The sequence below is a fragment of the Motacilla alba genome, chromosome 13 (assembly GCF_015832195.1).
Source record: "Motacilla alba alba isolate MOTALB_02 chromosome 13, Motacilla_alba_V1.0_pri, whole genome shotgun sequence".
Classification (NCBI taxonomy): domain Eukaryota; kingdom Metazoa; phylum Chordata; class Aves; order Passeriformes; family Motacillidae; genus Motacilla; species Motacilla alba.
The window spans coordinates 15,876,476-15,888,621 of record NC_052028.1 but is presented as its reverse complement, the minus strand read 5'-3'; positions in this window follow the sequence as shown (position 1 = coordinate 15,888,621).

Genomic DNA, 12,146 nt, shown 5'->3' with positions numbered 1-12,146 from the left:
AAAACTGTTGGATATTGAGTGGTTCTAAAAAGCAAACTGTGTTACCCAGGTGCCAAAATAGGAAGGTGGATTGTACATGTTTTCCCTCTGAGTGTCATGGAGCTGTTACTAATGACAGATGGTTGATACAAACAGATTTCAGCCCTGGAATTGTTCTTGTGAATTTGCTGGTCATCGTTTGTGCTCGATGATAAAATGACTGAGGGTTTTGGGGTTTTTTTCCCATTTTTTTTTTAAAGTGAGAGAATAGGAAATACAGAATAATGGTGAATCTGGTTCAATTATCAGCTCCCTCTGTGCCCCACAGATGGAGTTCCTGGTAAGAAGGGTGGCAGTTACCCTGTCAAACCCCCCTGCAGGAATGCTCAGGACCAGCAGGATAACAGGGGGCAAGGACACGTCTGGAATTTGGATAGTGCTCAAAATGAGCAGCACTGGATCTCCAAACCTCCCTTTTCTGCAAGACACTGATTGATTCCTCCTCTCTGGGGCAGGTGTTTGCCAGATTTGTTGTGGGATGTGCCCCACGTGGAGCAGGGAATCTTCCAGCCTTTTTTCCAGAGTGATCACCAGGGAAAAGCTGAAGGAGCAGCACTGAGCTGATGCCTTCCAAAACCACAGGATATCTTCCACCAGTCTTCCTACCACATGAGTGCCTGGCTTTCTGCTGGGTCATTTCATATTATCTTTAAAAATATTTAATCTTTTCAATCCATACCAAAAAGGGACAAGAAATAGCTAAAGAAAAGGTCAGCCTTCTGCTCCTAATACTTAAGATCTACACCCAGTTGCTTCTTTTACTACCAGCCAGATACTAAATCCTGGTTTATGGACTGAGTGCCATTTCCAAGAGGAACTTGAGGAGGACAGCCTGGCACACTCTGGGTGTTCCTGTGAGTGAGGTGGCTTTGAAGGGTCCTGTCCTTTGGGCAGGAGCTGGTTCTGTTTGCCCCTGGCAGCCCAGGCTGTGAGCGCAGAGGTTCTGTGAGTGCTCTTGGAACCCCATCCCTGATGTTAGGGTGCATTTACCCTACAAGGTAAGCAGAATCCCTGCCTGCACCCCAGTGCATGGAGCAGTGCTGGCATTTCCTGCCCTGGCCTCGCTGCAGATTCTCCTCTGCACGTCAGCATTTGCAGTCCTGGCACGTGCTGCCCGTGGGAGTGCTCCCTGCAGCACATCCATCCCTCCTGGCACGCTGAGCCTCAAAGATCTCCTTTGCATGGCTGGGGAAGAGCACAGAAGTGTAATCACTTGCTGGGAGAGCAAATGCAAGATATTATAAAAAGCTTGTGCAGGATGACTCAGGAACAAGAATTACTGCGTGCTGTCTAGTAAGAATTCTAAAGCTCTTATAACTGAGGGGTTTTTTTCCACTTTATTACTTACCAAAAGCCAAGGTTGACCTATTAGCTCACATTATGACTAAGGTATCAGCCACAGGATTATGCAGCAGTAGAGTTTAATGTTAGTCTTGAAGCTGAGCCCAAGCAAAGTCAACGTTACGATCTGAGCTAATTGTGACTGTAGAAGAGCAAGAAATCATTTAAGGACACTCGCTTTCACAGCTTTAGGTTGGTTCCTGGGGACATGAATGAACTGGAAATCTCAATTTTCCCTTCCTTTGGGAACTGGAATTCTAGGTGAAAATAAAATGTCCAAATAATTGCACAAGTCTTTCATTCAAGAATATTAGATAATTCACAACCAGACTTGTGCTTCTGATAAATTTTTCAGCTTTGCTTAGCTGATCTGAAAATTCAGAAGAAAGGCCTTGATTTTAAATGAAGCAGGCAGGATAAAAAAATCCAAACTAACTCAGAACTGAAGTCAAGTGAAAAAGAGACGTTTAACTCACATGTTTGGTTGTGGGGTTTTTGGGTTTCTTTTGGTATGGTTTTGTTGGTTTGTTTTGTTTTTTCTTCTTTTTTCCCCCTTTTTCCTTTTCCCCACTCTGAGATGTATCTTTTTCAATGGAAACAATTTACTAGAATTAATATAGAATCATGGAATGGCCTGGCTGGGAAGGGACCTAAAGATCATCTTGTTCTACCCCATGGGCAGAGGCACCTTCCTCTGTCCCAAGCCCCATCCAAACTGGCCTTGGACACTTCCAGGGATTCAGAGGCAGCCACAGCTGCTCTGGGCACCCTGTGCCAGGCCCTCCCTACCCAGACAGGGAAGGTTTTCTTCCTAAAATCCAATCGAAACCTACTTATTTTCAGTTTGGAGCCTTGTCCTCTCGCTCTAGGCTCTTACAAATAGTCTCTCTCCATCTTTCCTGTAGTTCCTTCAGGCACTGGAAGGAATTTACATCCAGCCAACCTGCTGCTGCTGGTTTTATTTTCCTTCCCCTGAAGGATTTTGCCCAGTTCTACTCCCAGTCAGTGGCAGAGGCCCCCATCCTCGTGCACAGGAGCTGGGCAGCTCTTAGGAGAGCAGTTTTCTGAATAATCTCCCTCGACCAACATCCAAAATGAAGGGCGTGGGGAGATTTAGAGGATTGACCCCAGGAATGGCAGGTTGGAGCCGTGGCTGTGGGGAGCAATGGGAGGTCTGGCTCCCAGGAGCTGCTGGAGGAACAAAAAGTTCCTCCTGTCCCTGGCATGGGTTGAGCCACGGCCGGTGGTGAGCTCCTGACCCAGCACAGGATGTCTGTGGGATGGGAGGGAGGCTTTTTGGAAAAGAACTTTGAGCACTTCTGCAGGAAAACGTTCTGCAAACAACTGTGTTTAATCTCGGTCTCTGCTCAGATGTGGGTGCTCGTGGTTTGCAAAGTTTGTTCAAGAAGGGGTCAGCAGGGTAACTCCAGCATGATGGACACTGGAGATGTCTTACTCCTTTACAGAAAAAAGGATTTGAACAGGGCAGGACATCTCTGAGCTGCCAGTGGAGTGAACTCTGAGCACTGCCTGGCCCCAGCCTGCGGTGGCTTCAGTTACAATAAATGTGTGTATTTTATGCTCCCGGTAATTACCTCATTAGGGGCACTTTGAAAGCAGATAGTGCTTGATCTTTTGGTTGAAAAGTTGTCCAAAATGTGGAAACTCGGAGGAGAAAGAACAGAAGGAATTCTTGAAAGCTCACATCTTGTATAATGTGGGGACTGAGAAAACAGACCTCGGCTCAATAGGTTCTGACTCTCCTTTATGTTTATGCCGCTTCAAGCAGGATCAAAGATCAACTAAGAAATTCTGTGCATAGAAATTTTTGGAGTTCCATTTTCCCCCTTTATCTTGCCATGCAATATATAAAACATTTGTTAAAAACCTGAGGAGCTCTTGGGACCCCTCCACCTAAAATTATTATTGCAAAAACAAGTCTTGCAGGATTTTGCCCCATCTGCAAGGTCCCAACCTGGAGACACTATTTGTGAGAAATAATAAACAGGATAAGAGAAGTGTTTAGATTAGGGTTGGGTAAGAAATTGTAGCAGTCACTGCTGAAAATCTTGGGGTGAGGAATGTTCTGAGAAGGAAAGGACCAAGGAACAGCAGAGAAGGTGGGACCTGGTGGGAAAAGGTAGGATAGCAAGACAAGGAATGAGGGAAGGGTTATTGAAGTGTTTTATTTATTTAAAAGAGACCCCAACCCAAACCAACAAGTACACAAAAAATGTCTTCTAGTTGGGCCAGTTCCAGGGATCTGCAGTCTCATAGGTGACTCCAGGAGAAGACACACTCCTTGCTTTACTTGGAATGGAGGAGACACAAATGACGAGAGAGAAAAATCCACACAGAGTGATAGGAAAAAGAAAGCAACCCTCAGCACGGAAGAGCTGTGCTGGGAAAAATGTGAACAACTCATGAGGATGTTGCTGTTATTTGTTCCAGTACTTAATATTCTAGACAAAGAGGGCTGTTCTCTGAATTTCTTCGTATGACCTTATTGTGTATTTGGATGTATTTGCTGCTGACCTGGAGTTTTGGATGGGCATTGGCTGGAAAATTTTTCCTTACAGAGATTGTTTTCTTGTTTCATAATAGGAGGAGTTTAACCCTTCTAGGAAAGGACAGCTGGGGCCTTGCTTCTCTGATATTGCCAATAATAACAGTCACTGGTTCCTTGTCCAAACATTCTTTCGACATGAACGACATTTTGTACAGAATGTATTTTTTCCAGAAATATTTAAATTGTTTTCTAAAGACAGTGGAAATTTTGATATTGATTTAATGGTTGTGGTATCAGGCCCTTGAGGGGAAAATGCAGTATGTTCTCCTTTGATTTTCTATTCATCTTCTTACTCTTATTATCTTAATTTCAGTGGCTATTTCCTGTGCAAGGATGGAGTTGCTGTCCTGTCCTCAGAACCTCTGGTGGCCCTCCCTCATCTTGACACGTGAGCATAACTACATTTACTTTATTTGGCACATTTATACAAATAAGTGAAGCAAATTCCTCTGTGCTGGTGGCAAATAGAGACAAGGAAGCCTCTTGTGACAGAAATAGGTGGAGTGGCAGATGCCAGGTCACTGTTCATATCATAAATAATTCTGGCTAATGTTTGCATTTCTGCTTGTTTGTAAACCTAAATGGGTGAGATGAACCCACACCACACAGTCAAATCCTCACTTTTTGCTAACCTCATGACACTGGCAGGACTTGGTGCTGCTGGAGAACCAAAGTCTGGAGATGCCAGGACATCTTAGATGTCACTTTACCTCCAGAAATCTGCCAGCTTTGCAGCACTTAGGGAAGACTGGGCTGTAAAGAGGATGTATTTAAACAGGGAATCAGTGGGCTGTTAAAATGTTTGCTGCTGAAATTCCATGATCAGTAAGGCCTGGTGGGACTGTAGCTCTATGCTGTGGTTAAAATATATCCCCAATAAAATATCTTCCCCTTGGGCAGGTCTGTGGTGTGTGGGACATGCTCATGTGGCACGTGGTCTGCTGCTGTTCAGCACAGAGCAGCTGAGGCATTACCAAGAGTTCTATAAATAAGGCCAAAAGAGATAACGATACATGACTTTTCCTACTCTGTCACTAGCAGAGATAAGTTTGCAGCCAGCCAGGTGCTGGCTGAACACACAAACCTTGGAATATTGCACTCACGAGCTGGTGTGTGCAGAGGGAGCATCTGGGACCATCCTTGGAGAGGCTCTGGCCTTTCCCAGGAATTCCTCCTCCTGCTCATCACAGCAAATTCCAAGTGCAGTAGAAAGACAGAGTCATGCCTCAGACCTTTCCAGATCCTATAGGAAACAGCCAGGACCATGGACCACATCCATATGTTGTCAGAGCTGGCTAAACCCTCTCACAGTCAGAACTGCAAGCTGAATAACTGGAGCCTTGCATCAGATTTGGAAAACAAACTGTTCTGTTTCATACCCCATCCTCAGCATGGGGAGCAGGGATAACACTTCAGCTGGCAGCCCTGGCCATGAGGTTTAACAGAATGCAGCTCATTCTTCCATGACTCTCAGCCCTGGAGTGTTGACAGCAAGAGACTTGAAGTGGGCCAAGGAAATTGATGCTGGATGCGAGTCAGGTACAAGGCTGAATTCAGCTTGGATTTAATGTTATTGAAATACCACAGGTGGTTTCTGTTAGGGTTTGGCCTCATGTGGCAGCACTGAAGTCAGGTCAGCTGTTCAGTGAGATCCAGCCTTGAATTCTCATGAGCATGGGGAGTTGAGTGAGATTTCAGTCACACCTGAAGCACAAGATTGTCCCTTTCCTGTTTGGGTGTGAACTTGGGACCAGAAATGGCAGGGCCCTGAAGTGTACACAGAAACCAGAGTGGGCTTGTGTGAACACAGGTTTTAGTTTTCTTTAGCTTAACTGGGATTTGCACCAGTGAGCTGTGACACGGGGCTGGGGTGCCTGGGAGTTGACCCTTGTTAATCCATGGTTGTTTTATCAACTTCCAGTTGGTCACAGAGGAACCTCAAGGTGTGTTTGCAGAAAATCCGTGGCAGGGTTTGAGCCTGGTGAGAAACCACAGCAGCTCCTCATGCCCTAAGCTGTGTCCATGAGTGTGTTGAGGCTGAGCCACTGGGAGGGAGATGCCTTCCATCTCCAGGCTCTGGTTTATCCTGTGGTTTTTTGGACCTTGCAATGCTTGTGAATGTTCTGACATTGAAAAATACCCACTGATGTAACAAGAGGACTTTCCAAGCTGTTCAAGGATCTGCTTTGCCATGTCTTTATCAGGATTGGCTTTTACTGATATGGTTCAGTTAGAAATGCTCTGGATAAGTGCCAGGGACAGGATCAAGATGGAATTATGACCACGGTTAGGTATGAGCAGAATGCTCTATGAACAAAACACTTCCAATGTTACACCACAAAGCAAGGATGATTTCCATGCTTCCTGAGGCAAGGTGCATAAAAGGAGAAAAACACCTCTCTGCTGGGTCAAACTCATCCAGAGAAACCTGTTGGGGTGAGTTACAGACCAGAGGGGGCATTCCCAAATGTTGATGCCATAAGGCTCCAGAGTGGGTCATGTCATGCTTGTCTCTTGGGACATTTCTCCTTTCCCCCCTCTTTTATCAATATAGAAATACAGGCAGCTCTTCTGAGATTTCTCACTTATACTTTTGAGGTGTGAAAGAGATAGTAAGAGCTGGAATCGAAAGACTTTAATGCAGTCAGATGTATTTAGAGTGGCACCACTTTTCATCTCCTAGTCCAGACTCTGAGTCCTCTCTGCAGTCACACAGAGAACATAAAACAACCAACAAAGCTCTCCTGGGAGAAGGCTGCAAGTGCCTTATGTAGCAAAGGTGGTACTGTGGACTATAAATGGAGGAAATGAAACATTTCCTTGTCTCTTTGCACCCCTGAGGAATCTGTACTGGCTGCAGGGGCCAAGGAGGATCACCAATCACATCCCTGAATTTCTAAGCTCAGAATTAGTGAGAGCTGACCCCAGTCTAAGCCTCATCTCTGCGGTAATTTGCCAACTCAGTCACTGGTGATATGATCCAGGGTGGTCATTAATTAGCTGGTTTGCTGCCTCATTTACATTTTTACCCATGATTTACTAATTGTATTCAATGATTCTCTATTAGTTTGACAGTGAAAAGGGTGGCAGTTATTTCAGGGCTGGCTGGTTTATTAATTCCAAGCAATGAGCAGCAGAGAGGGCTGTATTTTTCTGCTGAGTTTCAGCAGCACCAGTCACAAAAGTACAGAGATTTTGAGCTATTTGACTCTATTTCTAAAAGAAGACTTTTCTCCTTCACTGGTTTGATTTTAAATATTCAGCTTGCCCTCTTCCCCCTCCTCCCCATGCACAGAGGATTTGGATCCCAGAGTCTGGTTTTGGGTATCCTTAGCCAGAAAAATGGTCAAATATGGCTTCCAAAATATACAAATTGCGCAAGAGCTGGTTTTTACCAAAGGGCTGTTTTTTGCAGAGTCATTTTTTGCTTATAACTACGTCCTAGCAAAGCCTGAGGGACCTGTAAGAAGGATTTGTGGAGCCAGAGAGGTGGTTTGGGTTTTTTTTTTTTTTAATCCCTTCAAATTTCACCTCTATTTCTGAGGTCGAATCATAAATAAAAATTAGTTTCTATCAAACAACAAAAAAAAAAAAAAGGAGAAAAGTGCAAATCCTTCTCCTCCTCCAGCTCTGGCTTTACCCAGGTATGCAGCAATTCTGTTTTATCACGGAAGCACCCATTGTGTGAGAAAGCCTGTGAGAGAAACCCTCATTTGCACCATCCAAAGCCTGCAAGGCTGATGAACAAAACTGCTTCAATTCCCCTCAGCCATTCCCAGTCTGGATTGTAGATTTGGGGGGAAAGCCCTCCCTGCCTCCCCGGAGCCGAGCGGCGTCGATGAACTCGCGCGGAGTCGCGAGCGATGTCCCCGCGCCGCGGAACAAAAGAGCCCAGTGTTGAGCCTAAATCAGGGTCCTAAATCATGGGCCCTGCTGTGACAAACTGCACGGGGCTTGCCAGTTCTTTTAAAACGGGGCTTTCTTGCCAGGCTGAGAATCCATAGAGCCCGGCCAAAGAAAACAATGGGAGGGAGCCAGGGTTCTCCCAAGCCTTGGCATGAAATCCACAATAGTAGCTTTGGCTGGGCTCCATGGGCTCGAGCACATGCTCCAGAAGGTCACTTCAGAACACCATAATTGCTTGGTATTTACTTGCAGACAAAAATATAATAATAATAACAACAACAATAACAACGCGAGTTCCACCGACACAACCGAGGGGCTCTGCTGCAGCCCCGGCCTTTGGTGTCCCATCCCTGGTGCTGTGAGATGGAGGGGGAAGTGTGGTCTGAGCAGCTAAATAATAGCAGGGGTGATGAGCAGCACAGCAGGTTTGGGGAGGGAGAGTGGACTTTATGTCCCAGCTTGTCCTTGAAGCCCTGAGCAGAGTTTGTCATGGACACTCAGGGGCTGTTTGCTGACCTTTGGGGTCACTTTGAGGGTCACTGCTGAGTTCACCTGAGGAGAGTGTTTGCTTTTCCAAATATCCTCCTCTCTGCACCTCTCCTTACTGGCAGTCCTGCTGGAGAAGTCAGGATCTGAGCAGATCATTAGGACTGGAAAACAGCCCCAAGTCTAAAGTCTGGCTCTGAACAACTCTGAGCTGGGCAGGGGAACTGCAAAGCCAAGCTTACTCTGGATTTCAGGGCCTGGACTGGATGGTGCAAAACTCCCTCTGATAAAAGATGCTTGGTCCTGATGGTCACAATTCAGGATGTTTGCTAGTGGGACCCTACAAGTCCCTTATCCCAAAAAATGATCTTTCCAGCACAGAGGAAGAAATGGGGCTGAGAATCCTTGAGCTGTCTCTGCTCTTAATATGCAGTAACCAGGACTCAGCCTTTACTATTTACATTTAAAAAAAGAAACCACATTTGATTATTCAGCATTCTTCTTTTACATTTTTATTGCCATTTTGCAGAGCTCTGAAGACCAGAGAAAACCTTTCTGCTTGACATATTAATATTTTAGCACTTCATAGTGTCTTTAGACAAAAGCATCCAACATGCATATATGTTTTGGCAGCTCTGCTTGTGGCCTCTGTTCTGTCTCTGGCCTCGAGAAGCAAAAGAATGAATGAAAAAGAAACAAAAACCCCACACAGCTTTAAACTGGGTCAGGATTGTTCCCTTCATTTTTGTTGATAGCTCCATTTGGGATTTGCATTGATAGAGGAGGGGGGAAAAAAACACATGCCCCCAGCATATGTCCTTGAAAAACCATGTCACATCTTAATTTTCCTGCGCTGGCAGTGCCTGAGTTCCACACTCTCTGTGATGTAGAACTAATGAGGATAGAAGTGCAAGAAAACCTGTAATCAATTCCAGCACACACTGGGCACAGCACAGCCCGGAGCTCACCCCGTGTGTGAAATTCAGGGTGCTGCAGGAGAAATCCAAGCCATGCAGCCATGGCAGCCCAGTATTTTGAGCTGGAGATTATTTTAGGCAGGATTCTGCATCCATGGAAAAACAAAAGCAAGCAAAAGTGCTCCCTGGCATCCCTTTGTGTCAAAGACTTGTCCCGGCCTCCTTCGGAGCGCGGCTCAAAGCGGCAAAAGCGCAGTTGGTAGGAAAGATTCAAGGCATGGATGGAGGGTTTTCTTCTGGGCACTCAGGATCGGTTTGCCTGTGTTTTAATCCCCTGAGTGCAACCCAGGAGCTTTGTGCACATGAGCTGTGTGTTGCTGATACCATGGTGATGATTAGTAACCCCAAAAAAGATCAGTGCTTTCAGCCAGGACACTGAGCCCGGGGCGAGGGGCTGCCCTGGCCCCCCAGGCCAGCACTTCTGCCTCTTTTCACCTCTTTTCCTTTGGTTTAGGGCCTAAATTTCTCCTGGGAGAAGAGTTTTTGGGCAGTATTTATGCACAGAGTGATTTGCACTGTGAGATCCTGGTATCTGCAGGGGGTTCCATGGTAGTGCCTATAGCAGTAGGGGTAGAAATAATAGAAATAATCATAACCTGACCCAGCAGCTGGTGGGAGAAGCAGCAGAAATGTGCTGTGACCTTCCAGGTGTCACATAACAGCTCAGTGTCAGGGCCCTGAAAATAAACCCCCTGTGCTTCCTGTCTGCCAGCCCAGTGCTCTGGGCTGGAGGGGACAGCACTGGCTGGTGACATCTCCTGATCTGGGTTGATTTACAACCTGTGAGAGGCAGGGAGAAAGAAATGAATGATACACAGAGTTCTTTGTAACTGTGGATCTTCATTTTTGCTGTATTATTTTAAGTCCTAACCTTAAAATCCTGTTAACCTTCAACCCTGTTAAACCTAACCCTGTAAATCCTGTTATCTTCTACCCCTCACTATTGCAAATTTAGCAGTCTCTTAGCTGCCTTGTGTTGAGGAAAGGGAACAGTCATTGGGGCATTAGCCCAGGAAGTGGGAATTTTTAAAATTTCCACGTTCCCATTGTTTCCAGAGATCCCCTGAAAGTCCCTTTGCTTCTGTGTGTTTAGGTAAAAGAGGAATCTCAACTGACAAGTGTCAGATAAATGCACAGAAACGTGGGGATGCCTCAAGTGTCTTAGCTTGTGGATTTTATTACCAGGGTTTTTTAACCTTAGTGATTTGTGGAAGTGTGACTGGTCCCTGCCAGGAATCTGGGTTGCTTTGTCATCAGATGGTTCAGTCTTCAGTGGGAAGTTCCCTGTCCTCAGTGATCCCACGTGCTTTTCCCAGAAAATGGGCTGATAGAGCAGTGCTGACAGATTGTCAGTCTGTCCTCTAAAGCCTTTAATCCTCCAGAGTGAAAGTGAAACCCTCACCTTAACTCAGCTCCTCTCTCTGCAGTTTGGGATCTGCCGCTCCCCTGCTCCCTTCCTCCACACTCCATCCTCTAGGGATGGACATTTCATCTTCCACTGCCTCAGTTCTGAAGGGAGCCACTCTGGGGAATGTCACAGCACTGTGTTGTTATAATTCTGCAGGAGTGTTGAAGACAACAACGTGTTTGATGTTAGTTTTGGCAGGGCCAGGGTGGTATCGATTAACGCTGTCCCAAGCTGAGGAGAACTTCCACAGTCTCCAGTTATTTACCTACCACTGACCCTGAGCAGGGTTTGCACAGGGAAAAGCATGGAAATGGTTAATCTGAGATGCCTGGGCAGGCATCTCTCTGCCTGTCAGCTTTCCATCCCTCCCAGATGTGACACCTGATAGGGAACCACTGGTGGGAACTGGCTGGAGGAGGCAGAGGAGGCAGATAAGGAGTAGCATGAAATTGTCTTTTGCTTCCCTGTGAGTGCAAGGGAAGAAACCAGCAGGTGTTTTCCAGAGGCAAATGGCATGAATTGAACAGCAGAAACCCAACTCTCATCTCTCAGGATAGTCTTCCTAAGCCTCTTGTGAACCTCCCTTGGCTCTGGTGGCAGCTCAGCCTGGTGGCTGGGCAGGTTCAGATATCTGCACATCTGTAAATAATGAACACCAGCAATTCCACGTTCTCTCCGAGAGACAAAGCAGCACATTGAGCACTGCTGGCAGGGAGCAAAGCCCAGCAGGACCAAGCTTAGGGCTGCTGATTTCAACTGTACCCTGTGTTGAAGGGATGTTGTTGCCATGGTGGAATTGTCTCAAACCCAGCACTTCCAGCCTTCCTGGTTCCTTTTCCTTCCTCCTCTCAGTGCTGCTTACTCAGCCAAGGTAAGGGCTGACTAATATTGGAAGGATTTGCCTTTTCATTCCCTCTATCCCTTTTTTGGCTTGCTCCTTTTTTTAAAACTTACACACAGCAGCTTTGATGTCCAGACGTGCAGATGGGGAAACTGAGGCACAGGAAAAGGCCCAGAGCTGAAAGGTGGCACAATGTCAGTGCAGGAGAGAGCAGCAGAGCCAGGCACAGAGCCAGGCTCTCCTGATCCCTCATCCTGTGCCCAAGAGTTACAGATGGATGCCACCTCAATTCTGGCAAAATTAATAAATTCTTGCACAGATCAGCCCTGGCACATTCAATATTCACTCCCAGCTCATCAAGAGCCCCAGGTCACCTTCTGCAGTGGATCTCAGAGCCTGCCTTCCCTTTGGCCCAGCAGCAAGGGAGAAGGCAGTGCTGGTGCACACCTGGAGCTGTGCCAAGGCTTAATGAGCAATCAAAAGGTGAAGGAATGTTCTTGGTGCTTATTTGTCCCTGCTGCTGCTCCCAGGGCTGTCCTTTAACCCTCTGAGTTCAGCACTGCATTGTGGAAGTTTGGT